A 15,010-nucleotide genomic window follows, 5' to 3' on the forward strand; every position below is an offset into this window, starting at 1 on the left:
GGATGCCCAGATATCTGGTTAAGGATTATTTATGGATTTGTCTGTAACGGCATTTCCAAAACACATCAGTGTTTGAATTGGCGGACTGAATAAAGCCAATGGCCTTCTCCAACATGAGTAAGCATCATTCAACCATTTGAGAGTCTAAATGCAGTAAATAGAGGAAAGTTGAATGCTCCCTCTCTGTCTGACTACTTAACCTGGGACAATGATCTTCCTATGCTCTTGGTGCTCCTGGTTCTCAGGACTTCAGACTCAAATAGAGATTTATACCAGCAGCTCTTCAGCTCTCAGCCCTCTGCACTGTATCATCAGTTTCCCTAGGTTCCCAGCTTGCAGAGGGCATATTGTGGGACTTGTTGGACTCCATAATTGTATGAGCCAATACTTTACAACAAATCCCTCTAAACATACACACACATTCACATATAGGCATGTACACACTAACAGGCACACAGCTTCTATTTCTCTGTAGTTCCCTGACCAATACAATTATGATAAGGTCAAATTAATCTTTCTTTTGTGTAACTTGTGCTTTTTATGAAATATCTAATGTCATGAATATTTACTGTTATTTTTATGAGTTTCATACTGTTAGCTCTTACATTTAGGTCTATGCTACATTTTCAGTTAATTCTGATATAAATAAGGATGGACTCCAGCTTTATTCTTTTGTAGGTGGAAAACCAGTTGTTCCAGCACAATTTATAAAAAAGATTATTCTTACAAAATTGAATTTCTTTGGCATCTTTTCCAAAAGTCAATTGACATTAAATGTCATGGTTTATATCTAGACTCTCAATTTTTTTTTCCATTTATCTATATGTTTGTCTGTATGCCATTACCAAACTGTCTTGATTAACTGTAACTTTGTATTCGGTTTTGAGGTCAAAAAGTATGGGTTATCCAGCTTTGCTCTTTGTTTTAAAGGCTGTTTTGGCTACCTTTGTTTTTTTAATTTTAATATGAATTTTAATATCAATTTGTCAATTCCTTAAAAAAAGATGGCATTTGAGAAATATTATCTTGAATCTGTAGATTAATTTGAGAATTACTGCCATTTAAATGGTATTAAGTTTCTGAAAAATGACACTGGAACATCTCTCCATGTGTTTAGGTCTTCTGTAATACCTTTCAACAATGTTTTGTTGTTTTCTGTATATAGATATTGGATTCCTTTGTTTAATTTACTTCTAAGTACTCTATTTCTTCATGTTATTTTAAATAAAATTGATTTTGTATTCTCATTTTTTGGGTTGTGTTTATTGCTAGTGTATAGAAATACAAATGATTTACATATATTCATCTTGTACCCTAAAAGTTCACTGAACTTATTTACTAGCTCTAATAGTTTTTATTGGATTTCTTATGATTTTCTAGATATAAAATCATTTCATCAACACACAGGGTTTCACCATGTTGACCAGGATGGTCTCGATTTCTTGACCTCGTGATCCACCCGCCTTGGCCTCCCAAAGTGCTGGGATTACAGGCGTGAGCCACCGCGCCCGGCCAGAACATAGTTTTATTCCTTCCCTTCCAATATTAATGATTTTTATTCCTTTTCTTTGCCTAATCGTCCTGACTAGAACTTCTAATACAATGCTGAACAAAATGTGAGAGTGGACACCATTGTTCTGTTTATGAACTTAAGGGGCATTTAATCTTTTATCATTCAATATGATGTTAGCTATGGATTTTTTAGTAGTGGCGCTTTATTAGGTTGACCAAGTTCCCTTATGTTCCTAGTGGCTGAGTGTAGCTATAATGAGAAAGTGTTAGATTTTCTTCAAATACTTTTTCTGTATTTACTGATATGATTATGTGTTTTTCCTCATTTGTTCTACTAATATGGTGACTTACACTATTTGATTACAAATGTACAACCAATTTTTTTTTCTTGGGATAAAATCTACTTAGTCATGGTATATAATGATCCTTTTTATATGATGCTGTATATGGTTTCTAGTAGTTTCTGGAAGACATCTGTGTCTAGAGTTACAAGATACGTAGTTTTTCTTTCTCATGATGTATTTGTCTGGTGATGGTATGATGGCAACCCGGACCTCATTAGATGAGTTGATAGGTATTTTCTCCTCTTCTATTTCTTATGAAAGGGTGTAGTTGATTGGTATTCATTATTTTCTAAATGTTTGGTGGAATTCACCAGCGATGCCATAGGGAACCTGGCTTTTCCTCATGTAAAGTTTCTTATTAATTCAATCTCCTTACTGCCCTTAGGTCTAGTCAGACTTTTGGCATTTTCTTGACTCAGTATTAGTAGTTCATGTTCTTCTAAGAATTTTTCCATTTTATCTAATTTATTGAAGTATAATCGTTCATATTATTCCTTTATTCCTTTTTATTTCTGTAATGGTAGTTGTAATGTCCTCTCCTTCATGCTTAACTTTAGTGATTTGGGTCTTTTCTCCTTCATATTAGTATGACTAAAGTATTATCAACTTTGTTTATCATTTCAGAGAACTTGTGGTCTTGTTTATTTATTTTCTTCATCGTTTTTCTAATGTCCATTTCACTTGAGTCTACCCTATTTTTAAAGCTCTTTCTTCTTGCTCTGGTTTTAGTTTCACTTTCTTTCTCAAGTTTAAGGTAAAATGTAAGGTTGCTGATTTCGGATCTTTATTTTTTTGAAATGTAAGTGTTTAGTGTTTAATTCTATAAATGTCCCTCTAAGTTCTGCTCTATTTGTATTTTACGGTTTTTATATGTTCTGTGTTCACTTTTATTCATCTCATACTATTTTCTAATTTCCTTTTTTCTTTTGACCCATTGGTTATTTAGATGTATGTTGAATTTCTCACTGTTTCTTCTGTTTCTGATTTCCGATTTAATTCCACTGTGTTTAGAGAACACATTTTGTCTGATATCAGTCAACTGAAATATGCCAATGTCTTATTTTGTGAACTAACATCATATCTCTTCTAGAAAATGCTCCACCTGCTCTTGAGAAAAATGTGTACCATCTTGCTTTTGGGTACAGTTAGTTCTACAGATATCTGTTAATGTTGCTAAGTCTCCTATATCTTGTTGTTCTTCTTTCTAGTTATTTAACGTACTATTTAAAGTGGGGTATGTATTAAAGACTACAAGTATTATTGTTGAATTGTGTATTTTCCCCTGCATTCTGTCAGTTTTGCATCATGGATTTTAAGAGTCCTCTTTTTAGTTTCATGTATGTTTATAATTGTTACACATTTCTAGTCAATTAACCCTTATATTATTCTAAAATCTCCCTCTTTACCTCTAGAAACACTTTGTTGTTGTTCTACTCTCCATTCTCTTATTTTAATATAGCTGCTCCAACTTCCAAATGGTTGCTATTTGCATGAGTATTTTTTTTCCATCCTGTTGTTCTCAAACTATTTGTCTTGAAACCTAAAGTGTGTCTCCAGTAGAGAAAACATAGTTGTACCGTATGTTTTTAATCCAGTCTGTCAATCTCTGCATTTGATTAGATTGCTTAATCCATTCACATTTTGTGTTGTTATTGATATCGGACTTACCTTGTTGTTTTACCTTTTATTTTCTTTATGTCTCAATTCTTTTGTATTCCTCTATTTCTCTTTTATTGCTTTCTTTTGCAGTGAGAAAATATTTTCCAGTATAACATTTTAATCCCTTAATTTTTCCTAATTTACTAGTGTTTAGTAAGTGCCCTAGAACATAAAATGTTTATCTTATCAGGATACATTTCAAATTTATACTATATGAATTCCAAAGAGTATAGAAATGCTACTTCTATATAACTTGATTTCTTCCCTTTTTTGTGCTATATTTGTTACACATATTCTATCTATTTTACAAACCCAATGATATAATGCTATAATGACTGTCTTATGTAATTTTTTGTCTTTCAAAGAAACCGAAAGAAAAACAGCAGGTATATATATTGCAGATATGGTTATACTAACCTTTTTATTACCATCTCTGATTCTCTCCGTATATTCCTATGTATTTCAGTTAACCATTTTGTGTCATTTCCTTACTCTAATGTGGCTTTGTTCCCATCCACCTCCTTTGTGCTTTTATATAATTATACAGACATTCTTTTAACGATTGCTTTTTATCAGCTAAGAAGAAAAAAAATATGCAATTATAATGCCTTTGTAAATGGCTTACTAATTACCTTTATCACTGTTTTTATTTTTTTCATGTGGATTCAAATTACTTTCTGGTATCACTTGTTTTCATCCTTAAAAATTTCCTACAATATGTCTTGTAAAGCAGTTTTGCTAGAAACAAACTCTTTTTCCAGCCATGCAGGGATGTCTTTATTTTGCCTTCATTTTTCTTATTTTATTTTGAGTTTATTGCAGATTCATATGAAGTTACAAGAAATAATACGGAAAGACTGTGTTTCCTTTACCTAGTTTTTGAATGGTAGTATCTTGCAAAGCAAGTATGATGTCAAAATTAGGTGCTGACATTGATACAGTCAAGACACAGAATATTTCTTTTATCATAAGATCCCTTTATGTTGTTCTTTCATAGCCACTCACTCCCATATCCTCCTTAAGCCCTTACAAACACTAATCTGTTATTCAGTTCTATAATTTTGTCATTTTAAGCATGTTACATAAATGAAACCACACAGTATGTAACCTTTTGAGAACAGCTGTGACATTGGCCTTTTTCTCTCAGCAAAGTTCTCTGGCACTTATTTCAGATTGTTTTCTATATCAATAGTCATTCCTTTTACTGCATACTTTGAATTGTATTCCATGGTATGACCGCACCGCAGCTTGTTTAACCATTTGCAGTTGAAGGACACGCAGGTTGTTTCCAGTTTTTGACTATTACATATAAAGCTTCTATAAACATTTGCATACACAGTATTACATGAAGATGTCAGGATATCTTTGGGATAAATGCTCTAAAGTTTAATCGCTGAATTATAAGAGAGTTTTATATACAGTTTATTAAGACATTTTCAGAGTGGTGGAATCAATTTATATTCTCACCAGTAAAATATGAATGATCTAATTTATCTTAATTTCTCCATTCTTACCAGCATCTGGTGATGCCATTGCTTGTGTTTTGAATTCTTTTTTTTTTTTTTTTCCAAGTTAAGACGGGGTTTTCGCTTTTGTTACCCAGGCTGGAGTGCAATGGCGTGATCTCGGCTCACCGCAACCTCCGCCTCCTGGGTTCAGGCAATTCTCCTGCCTCAGCCTCCTGAGTAGCTGGGATTACAGGCACGTGCCACCATGCCCAGCTAATTTTTTGTATTTTTAGTAGAGATGGGGTTTCACCATGGGGTTTCACCATGTTGACCAGGATGGTCTCGATCTCTTGACCTCGTGATCCACCCGCCTCGGCCTCCCAAAGTGCTGGGATTACAGGCGTGAGCCACCGCGCCCGGCCATGTTTTGAATTCTATTGCTCACATATTTTGTGAGAATATTTCTTAGTATTAGGGTATTTAGTATTTCATTGTATGTATCTTAACTTGTTAATTTTGTGTATTTACTTGTGTATTTACTGATATTTCAAAATTATGTATTCAATTAGATATAAACAATTTTCAGTTAAATCATTTTTCTAATTGTAAAAATTGTGTGACATATTAATTCTTGCCCAAATTGTGTTTTTGTAATTCAACTTTTATCAATGTAAACATTGTGATATCCCAGATTATTTTTGTTTGGATTTGCATAATTTTAAAAATTTTATTTTATCACAATTTTTTATTTTTTAAAAATTAAAAATTTTAATTTAATTTGAATGAATTTACCCATCTTTTTTAATCACCTTCCACATATTTAATTTTTTAATTTCTGCCAAAAAATGAGGTTAAAAAATTATGTAAACGTCTCTTGTAGACAGAACCTAATTTTTCCTTTTTTAATCCATAGTGGACACAGACATCTCTTAATAATAGGTTAACTTCTTTTACATTTATGCTTCTACTCAAATATTTACAATTTTATTTATTTTATTTTGTTTGTCGTCTTATTTTTATTTTTGCTGTCCCACTGTATTTTTGACTATAATTTTCATGTGTTTTGTCATCTACATATGAGTTGACTAGATTTAAATAATCTATTTTAAAATGTGTTTATGATGTTAAATAATGTGTTTGAATTTTCAGTTTTTTTTTTTTTTTTTTTTTTTTTTTTTTTGAGACGGAGTTTCGCTCTTGTTACCCAGGCTGGAGTGCAATGGTGCTATCTCGGCTCACCGCAACCTCCGCCTCCTGGGTTCAGGCAATTCTCCTGCCTCAGCCTCCTGAGTAGCTGGGATTACAGGCACGTGCCACCATGCCCAGCTAATTTTTTGCATTTTTAGTAGAGACGGGGTTTCACCAAGTTGACCAGGATGGTCTCGATCTCTTGACCTCGTGATCCACCCTCCTCGGCCTCCCAAAGTGCTGGGATTACAGGCTTGAGCCACCGCGCCCGGCCCGAATTTTCAGTTTTTTAATGTATTGACCTAAAGTAATAGTGGCATTTTAGATTTACATCTCTTAAATATAAATGCATTAGCATGCTTATTATACAAACTTTTCCCCTCCTGAAACTTTCACCATTTCTAAACACCAGTAATTACACTCAATTTTGTAATTGTTATTGATATAGTTTTGAGTTATTTAATCTAATAATTTTATTTCTTGTGTTTACACCATACTGTTTGAATTTAAATAAATTAACAATCACTTTTTTCCTAACCATTGTACACATAGAAGTTTAAAGCTAATTCTGTCTGAATTAATTTAATTTGAATTACTTTAGCCATCATCATTATTCTTTTTAATCATCTTCCATATATTTGTTTCCTTATTGTGATTCATTTTTATTAATGCTATAATCACAGCAAATTCAACAAAAGGTACTTACATATTTGAGAAGATATACCTTTTACATTTACACTGGAATGGTTACTTCATTGAAGAATTCTTAGGTCAAATAATTTTTTCCCAAACTTTTGTAGAAATTGTGTTTTGCTTTTTAGTAACAATAATGGCCAAGATAAAACTGAAGGAAAAAGGATTATTTCTTTACTCTCTTAGTGATGTGCTTTTATCAATCAGAGTTCATAAACTGGTAATTAACATAAAAAATAATAAAAATTAATTTCCACCAAAAAAAGGAATAAAAGTTTCATATTCTCAAAATTTAAGAAAAGGAAAGACTGATTTTTTTTTTATAACAACCTAGCCATTATCCAGTAAACACTTAAATTGACTTTAAACTTTCCCAATTAATCAGTGACAGCTTCACATTAGTGCCCCAAGCATTTCAAAATCAGCCAATTAATGACTTTTCCATGCTTCTGAAAGTTATCCAATCATCAGTAGCCTCTGTCTAGTGACCATACACCCATGCCTGAAAATCAGGCAACTAATAAAAACTCAATAATCTGTGAACATGAAGCTTTCCCAAAATCTATGCAAAATCACATCTTTGTTTGGAGAACTGGGCTTTGAGATCAAATCAAGCTCTTGCTTAATAAGCAATAACTATATATTTTTATTTTTATTTTTTGGGGGGCAGCTGGGCATTCTGATGCATGTTTCCAGATCTGGATTTTTCATTAATACATATTAGACTACATGAAGATGAAGAAAGAGAAAAAAGGCATGAGAGAGGAACCTACAAAGCCCAATCTTCAAAGCGAGTTATTAGTCTATTTCTGCTGCTAAAACAGAATATCTAAGACTGAATAATTTATAAAGAACAGAAATCTATTTCTCACAGCTCCCAGGCTAAGAAGTCCAAGATCAAGATGCCCCCACTTTGGGTGTCTGATGAGGGCCTTCTTGTATCCTCACATGGCAGAAGGGCAAGCTAGCCAAATGCTGTATGAAGCCTCTTATAAAGGCCTTAACCTCATTGACAAAAGAGGAGCCCTCATGGCCTTTTAAAGGCCTCACCTCTTAACACAATCTTGTTGGCTACACTTTTTTTTTTTCCTCACCAGAAATCACTTTATTTTTTTCTTTTCTCAGTTTTACTTTGGGTCAGTGCGATACATGTGCAGGTTTATCATTTGAGTAAATTACATGTTGCTGGGATTTGGTGTGCAAATGATTTCATCACACATATAGTGAGCATAGCACCTGATAGGTAGTTTTTCAAACTTCACCCTCCTCTTAACCTCCCCACTCACATAAGCCCCCATGTCTATTGTTTCTATGCTTTTGCACATGTTTACTCACTGTTTAGCTCTCACTTGTAAGCAAGAACATGTATTTGGCTTTCTGTTCCTGCATTAATTCACTTAGAATAATGGCCTCCAGCTGCATCTATGTTGCTGCAAAGGACATGAGTACAGGTTTTTCTGTTGTTTTATGGTGTATACATACCATATTTTATTTATTCAGTCCATCACCTATTAGCATCTAGGTTGATTCCATGTCTTTGCTATTGTGAATAGTGCTTTGATAAACATACAGGTGCTTGTCTTTTTGGTAGAAAAATTCCTATTCCTTTGAATATATGGTCAGTAATTGCTGGGTTAAATGGTAGCTTTAAGTTCTTTGAGAAATCTCCAAATTGCTTTCCACAGTCATTGAACTAATTTATATTCCCACCAGCAGTGTATAAGCATTCCCTTTTCTCTGCAATGTCACCAACATCTGCTATCTTCTGACTTTTCAAAAATAGCCATTCTGACCGGTGTGAGGTGATATCTCATTATGGTTTTGATTTGTATTTCTCTAATGATTAGTTGAGCATTTTTTCATATGCTTGATGGCTGCATGTGTATCTTCTTTTGAAGAAGTATCTGTTGACGTATTTTGCTCATTTGTTAATGATTTGCATTTTGTTTTATTTTGGTGGGTTTTTTGTTTGTTTATTTGGCTTGCTGATTTGTTTAAATCCCTTATAGATTCTGTATATTAAACCTTTGTCAGATGTATGGTTGCAAATATCTTCTCCCATTATGTAGGTTGTCTTTTTAATCTGTTGAAATTTTATTTTGCTGTATAAAAGCTCGAGTTTAGTTAGGTCCCACTTGTTTATTTCTGTTTCCATTGCAATTACTTTTGGAGATTTTATCATGAAAAGTTTGCTAAGGCCTATGTCTAGAATGGTATTTCCAAAGAATTCTTTTAGAGTTTTTTATAGTGACAGGTCTTACATTTAAGTCTTTAATCCATTTAGTTGATTGTTATATATGATATTGAAAAAAAAGGTCCAGTTTCCATTCTCTGCATATGGCTAGCCAGTTATCCCAGAACCATTTATTGAATACAGAGTTTGTCCCCACGGTTTGCTATTGTCAACTCTGTCAAAGATCAGATGGTTGTAGGTGTGCAGATTTACTTCTGTGTTCTCTAACCTGTTCCATTAGTCTATTACACCTGAATTTTGAAGTGGACACTTTCAAACCATAGCAGTGAATATGGAATTTAACACATTCCATTCAGACAGACAAAAAAACAGACTAGAAAAGCTAAAAAGCACAAAATACTGAGCTCTTTTGGATTACTAGTACCCCAGGTGACCACTGTCTAAGAACAATTTACCAGCTAGACAGTCCAAGGCCCCCAAAAGCCTCTAGAAAAGAAAAGGAGAGAGGAGTTGATGTGTAAGAATTAAAGTATGATGATAATGCCCTAACCTGTGATAAAATGGAAAACAGGTGGGAATTTTTCTATGGGCTTAGGTAATGGTGGACTCATTACTTCTTACATATTACAAAGTGAATATAAATTAGCATGCCTTTGAATTTCAAGAATCCTATAAAAGTTAGGCAATTTTATAATAGCTTTCTTGGTAATTAGGCAAACCCCACCTAAGTGAGTAGGCATAAGAATATTATTAAAGACAAGGAATGTTTTGTCTGCCAGCCCTGAGAAAAAACTGTTCAATCTCAGAGGAAGTAAATAATATGGTATCTTGGGGCTAGATTCAGAATTATTTTACACTTTTCTCTAAGGTCTGGGAGGATTTTGGCTCTGCAGCTCTGAGGTCAAGAAAAGGTTAAAGTAAATTCGCTAGACAGAGTAGCTTCACCATATTTATCCATATAAGACAGCACTTGCAGAAGTCTCATACATTAAGGGAGAACTCTGAAGTCTTTACTAACCAGTTATGATAATACACAGGATGGATCTCCCTGACATAGGGAGATGAATAAGGTTGAGATAATGCATGATTAAGGGATCTGAGAAAAGACGGTTGTCTCCAGCAGACAAGAAAGTTTCCTGGGTTGTTATCAATAAATAGATGCAGCTTAATGATAGCTGGTCAAGAACACCAAAAGAAAATGATTAAAATAATTTATTCTGTGACATTTTTCAGGTAATACTAGCTTTTCACCCAACGATAACAAAAGAACAGTACTTTAAAAGGATATCAAAGGATTATAATAGGTTCTAAAAAGCCATGTAGAGTGTTTTATCAAATTAGTATTTGTATCTTACTTCCAAATAAAACCTTTGATTTTTTTTTCTTAAAGTGTCTTTACTTTTCTTCTTCTTTTTTTTTTTTTTTTCATATTGTTAGGTCTTTTTTTTTCTAGTTTTGAGAGAGTTTATTAAGACTTTTATTTTCTTTTTAAAAATTACATCTATTCCATATTCTACAGTATACAAAAAGATGTTCACAACTGTACTGTAATTTTAAATTTGGCATTTATGTTTTCATCTTCATGTCCTCTTCATTCTTGTCTGCTCTATTATAATCAATTTTCTCTTGAATCATGGGAGTGAATGAGAAATTATCTAAAAGATCTCCTGCTATATTATATGGCAAAAGGGTATTCTGATTCCTTGAACATAGGTCATCAACTATGGTCTACAAAACAAATCTGGCCCATTACCTGTTGTTGTAAAAAAATTTAGTGGAACACAGCCACTCTGTCCATTTACATATTATTTATAGTTCTCTCCATGCTGCAAAAACAGAGTTGAATAATTACAACAGAAACTTTCTAGCAAAAACAAACTAAACTGCTGACTATCTGATCTTTAAAAAAAAACTGTTTGTTAAATGCTGCTTGAGAGGGTTTTTTGTTTGTTTGTTTGCTTTTGTTTTGTTTGGCTTTTCTTTTTGAAATACAGTATCTTTTATATGGCTATGGCTAGTAATATGTGTCTATTATTTCCTCTGTAATGTGTCATTACAGAGGAACTGGACCTAATACTGGACATAGAGGTGGCTTCTTCTAGATATTATCAAATCCTCTGTATCTGTAAAACTGAAATCATGATAAAATAATTTACTTATTCTTCATATCATGTATCAAGTCATGAGTGAATATGGAAACATGGATGGTATTAGAGATAGAAACAAACATGGGAGGGTTCTTTAGCTTCACACCCAAAGCCTACTTTTCTCATTTAGCTTAGCTGAGGATTTATGTAAGGAAGTATTCATAATCTTCACTAGCCTATTTTTAGGAGCCAGCCACACAATATTCCTGTTCAGTCCTAACATGGCCAAATCCAAACTGGGATTAAAGTGAAGTTTTGGTTCTCATGGTGAATGTAGAATGTAGAAACTGTTTTTCTGATTAACGATTGACTAACTTCCAACCATCCCGTGACATATTTGAATTAAAATTATTCTATTACCTACTTCTTCAGTAATAATTTCTTCATATTCAGTTATTCAGAGGATACACTGGCAAGTGAATGTTGTCATTTTTTAGTTTCTAGTGCTGTCTTTATTATTTTTCAATGTAATTAAAAGTGATGTTGACAATTTCAATGGTAATACTGAAATAAACAGAAAGCAAATATACCTTTAGGTTATTATTTTGTCAGAAATCATAATAGAAAGAGGATGAGAGAGGGAGAGGAAATTTACTTTCATAAAGAATTTAAAATGAAAAAAAAATAAGATCAGCCATAACAAATAAGCAACTCTAGAAGTAAAACTGAGATCCAAGGACCTCCGATGTCATCAAAGTCATACAATAGAAATTGCCAGGTAAAGTTCAGCTTGGTCATACAGAGTGAAAATAGAACACATAAGAAGTAGCACCCTCTGTGTTCCTTTTTTTGTTTCTTGCGCTTCATGTCAAAGCTCATTTGACTCCAATAAAAAGAAAAAAGTAAAATCCCAAAGAGAAACACTTTATCCACAAGGAACACCAAGAAAAATGCAGCTTAACAACGAAGTGACAAGTCCCTTTTGTACTCTAAAGTGTCTTCAACAAAACAAATAAAGCAAACAGTCAAAGCCAAGCTTGACTCAAATTATAATAACTACCTGGGGAGCTATTTTGTTTTGCATATCCCAATGCAAATAACAGATTTGGATACAATCATGAAACATTCACACCTGAAAAATACTCTCTGTAAAACTTGTTTTCAATAATTTTCAGGTCAGAGGCTCCTTTAAAAATCTGTGAAAACTATGGAGATTTATTCCAGAAAAAAAAAAAAAAAACCTTAACATCTTAGAGATTTCAGGTATCTGTTTAGGTATTTGTTCTAAAGAAGTTTTTGATAGAAAATGTCACAGACGTTTGAATGACAGTAACTCCATCTTGAATAGGGGCTGGATAAAATTAGGCTGAGATTTGCTGGGTTGCATTCCCAGAAAGTTAGGCATTCGTAGCCACAGTATGAGACAGGAGTGGCAAATGTTACAGGTCACAAAGATCCTGCTTATAAAACAGAATGCAGAAAAGAAGCCAGCCAATACCAAGATGGTGAAGAAAGTGACCTCTGGTTGTCCTCACTTCTGGTTATATACTAACTATAATGCATTAGCATGCTACAAGACTCTCCCATCAGCACCATTACAGTTTACAAATACTTTTGGGAATGTTGGGATATTACCCTATATGGACTAAAGAGGGGAGAAGCTCTCAGTTCCATGAACTCCCCACCCCTTTCCTGGAAAACTCATGAATAATCCATCACTTGTTTAGCATATGACCAGGAAGCGACCATAAAAATAGCCAACCAGCAATCCACAGGGCTTTTCTGCCTATAAGTAGCCATTGTTTTGTTTATTTATCTCATAAACTTGATTTCACTTTACTCTGTGGATACCCCCTGCCAAATTCTTTCTTGCACAAGATCCAGGAACCCTCTCTTGGGGTCTGGATCAGGACCCCTTTCTGATAACACAAAGAATAAAGAAATTTGGTGTTCTCTATGTTCTCATAACAGTGTTTTCTGTGTTTTTTTAAACTGGTAAACAAAACACACATATTTTTCACTGAGGTTAGATTTTGTGGTCATTGTTTTATAAATCTAGTCATCTTATAGTCTCCTCAGAAATTGCTTTAGCAAGCATTCAACTCACTTGGTCCACGTTTACTGTATTTAAATCCTGACCGTACCATAAAAATAGAAAAGAGAGTATTAAAGATTAGATCTAAATTAATCCCCACACTGCAGTTCAACATTCCTCATCCTAATGAGATGTTTAAAGACTTCAAACTGAGAGAATAGTTTGTATCTTATATTTGATTCATGAGGAAATAAGCTTTTATCATCAGTTTGAGTCTAATCAGCCTGAGCCTTCTTCCACCCAAAGACTGGGACCGAGTTACACGGCTTCAAGTTGTAGAAGAACGTTACATGAGTCTCATTTAAGGCTATCACAGAATTTCACAGACCTAAACCAAAATACTATTGTCTTTAATTGTACTTTTTATTTCTACCAAACTTGTAGTTTATCTTCACTGTTACCATATTACAGTCTATGATTATCTCAAACCTGCTGAATAGCTTGCAGATTAAGCTCAAACATGTCGATATGAATGTTAAAGCCTTTTAAAATTGTTTAACTTCTTAATTTTCAGGTTCCTGTTTCCCTGCTAAAACACAACTAAAAGACATAGGGCTGTCCCATGTCCTGATCTATTAGGAAAGTGAAAACATCAATTATGTTAATTGCAGTTATGGTGCTGGTAAACTCATTTCAATACAAAACTCTTAATATAATTTGTCTGATGTATATTAACCTCACTTTTGCAGAAAGAGATACCACTTTCATATGGAACAGGGGTCGTCCCCAAACCCTGGGCCACAGACTGGTATCAGTCCATGGATATTAGGAACCGGTTTCACAGTAGGAAGTGAGCGGCTGGTGAGGGTACATTACTACCTGAGCTTCCACTCCTGTCAGATCAGCCAGGGCATTAGATTCTCATAGAAGCGCAAACCCTATTATGAACTGGGCATGAGAGTGATCTAGGTTGCGTGCTTCTTATGAGAATCTAACAATGCCTGACGAGCTGAGGTGAAACAGTTTCATCCCAAAACTATCTCTCTCCACACCCCCTCCATGAAAAATTGTCTTCCATGAAATTGTCCCCGGTGCCCAAAAGGTCGGAGACTACTAATGTAGAATATAAAGGTAGGAGATGGGGAGAAAATTCTCTACTTTGGCTATAAGTGTTATATCAATTATTATGTTAACTCTCTGAAAGTGGCCTAAAATTGAAGTTAGTCGGATGAAATTTTAAAACTGGACAACAGGTTGCAAATATTCAGCCATTATTTTTTACATTAACAATTGATCTGGTTCACTAAATTCCACCTAATTTTTTTTCTTATACTAAACACAAAGAAAATGGTGCACGATATTTATTCATAAAAAGCCTATGTCTGTCTACATTCCCATCAAGAGAGATTATTATATAAATAATATTCATTTACATATTTATTAGTCAAAACTATTTTACATAAAAGTGACAAATATAAAATGACTTTGGCAAAGCATAAATAAATATACAAGCAAATAAAAGTAAAATGTAAAAATTTTGGCTCTCAAAATATGAGAGCAATTTTAGATTTCTATGACCTATAGGATCTATAGGGTCACAAACAATGCCATGATGTCTCAGTCTTTCTTGTTTCATCTTTGGCCAATATGTCTGCTCTATTTTCAGGTGAGTTTTCCTTTGTTGGGACAATATGCCCTCTAATAGTTCCAGGCTAAATTCAATCCTTCCAGAAATAGCCAGTAGAAAAGGCAAAACTATAATCTCAAAGGTTGCAAACACACACACACACACACACACACACTCTCTCTCTCTCTCTCTCTCTCTCTCTCTCTCTCTCTCTCTCTCTCTC

The sequence above is a fragment of the Sapajus apella genome, unplaced genomic scaffold (assembly GCF_009761245.1).
Source record: "Sapajus apella isolate SASKATOON/1434 unplaced genomic scaffold, GSC_monkey_1.0 scaffold24, whole genome shotgun sequence".
NCBI classification, from domain to species: Eukaryota; Metazoa; Chordata; class Mammalia; order Primates; family Cebidae; genus Sapajus; species Sapajus apella.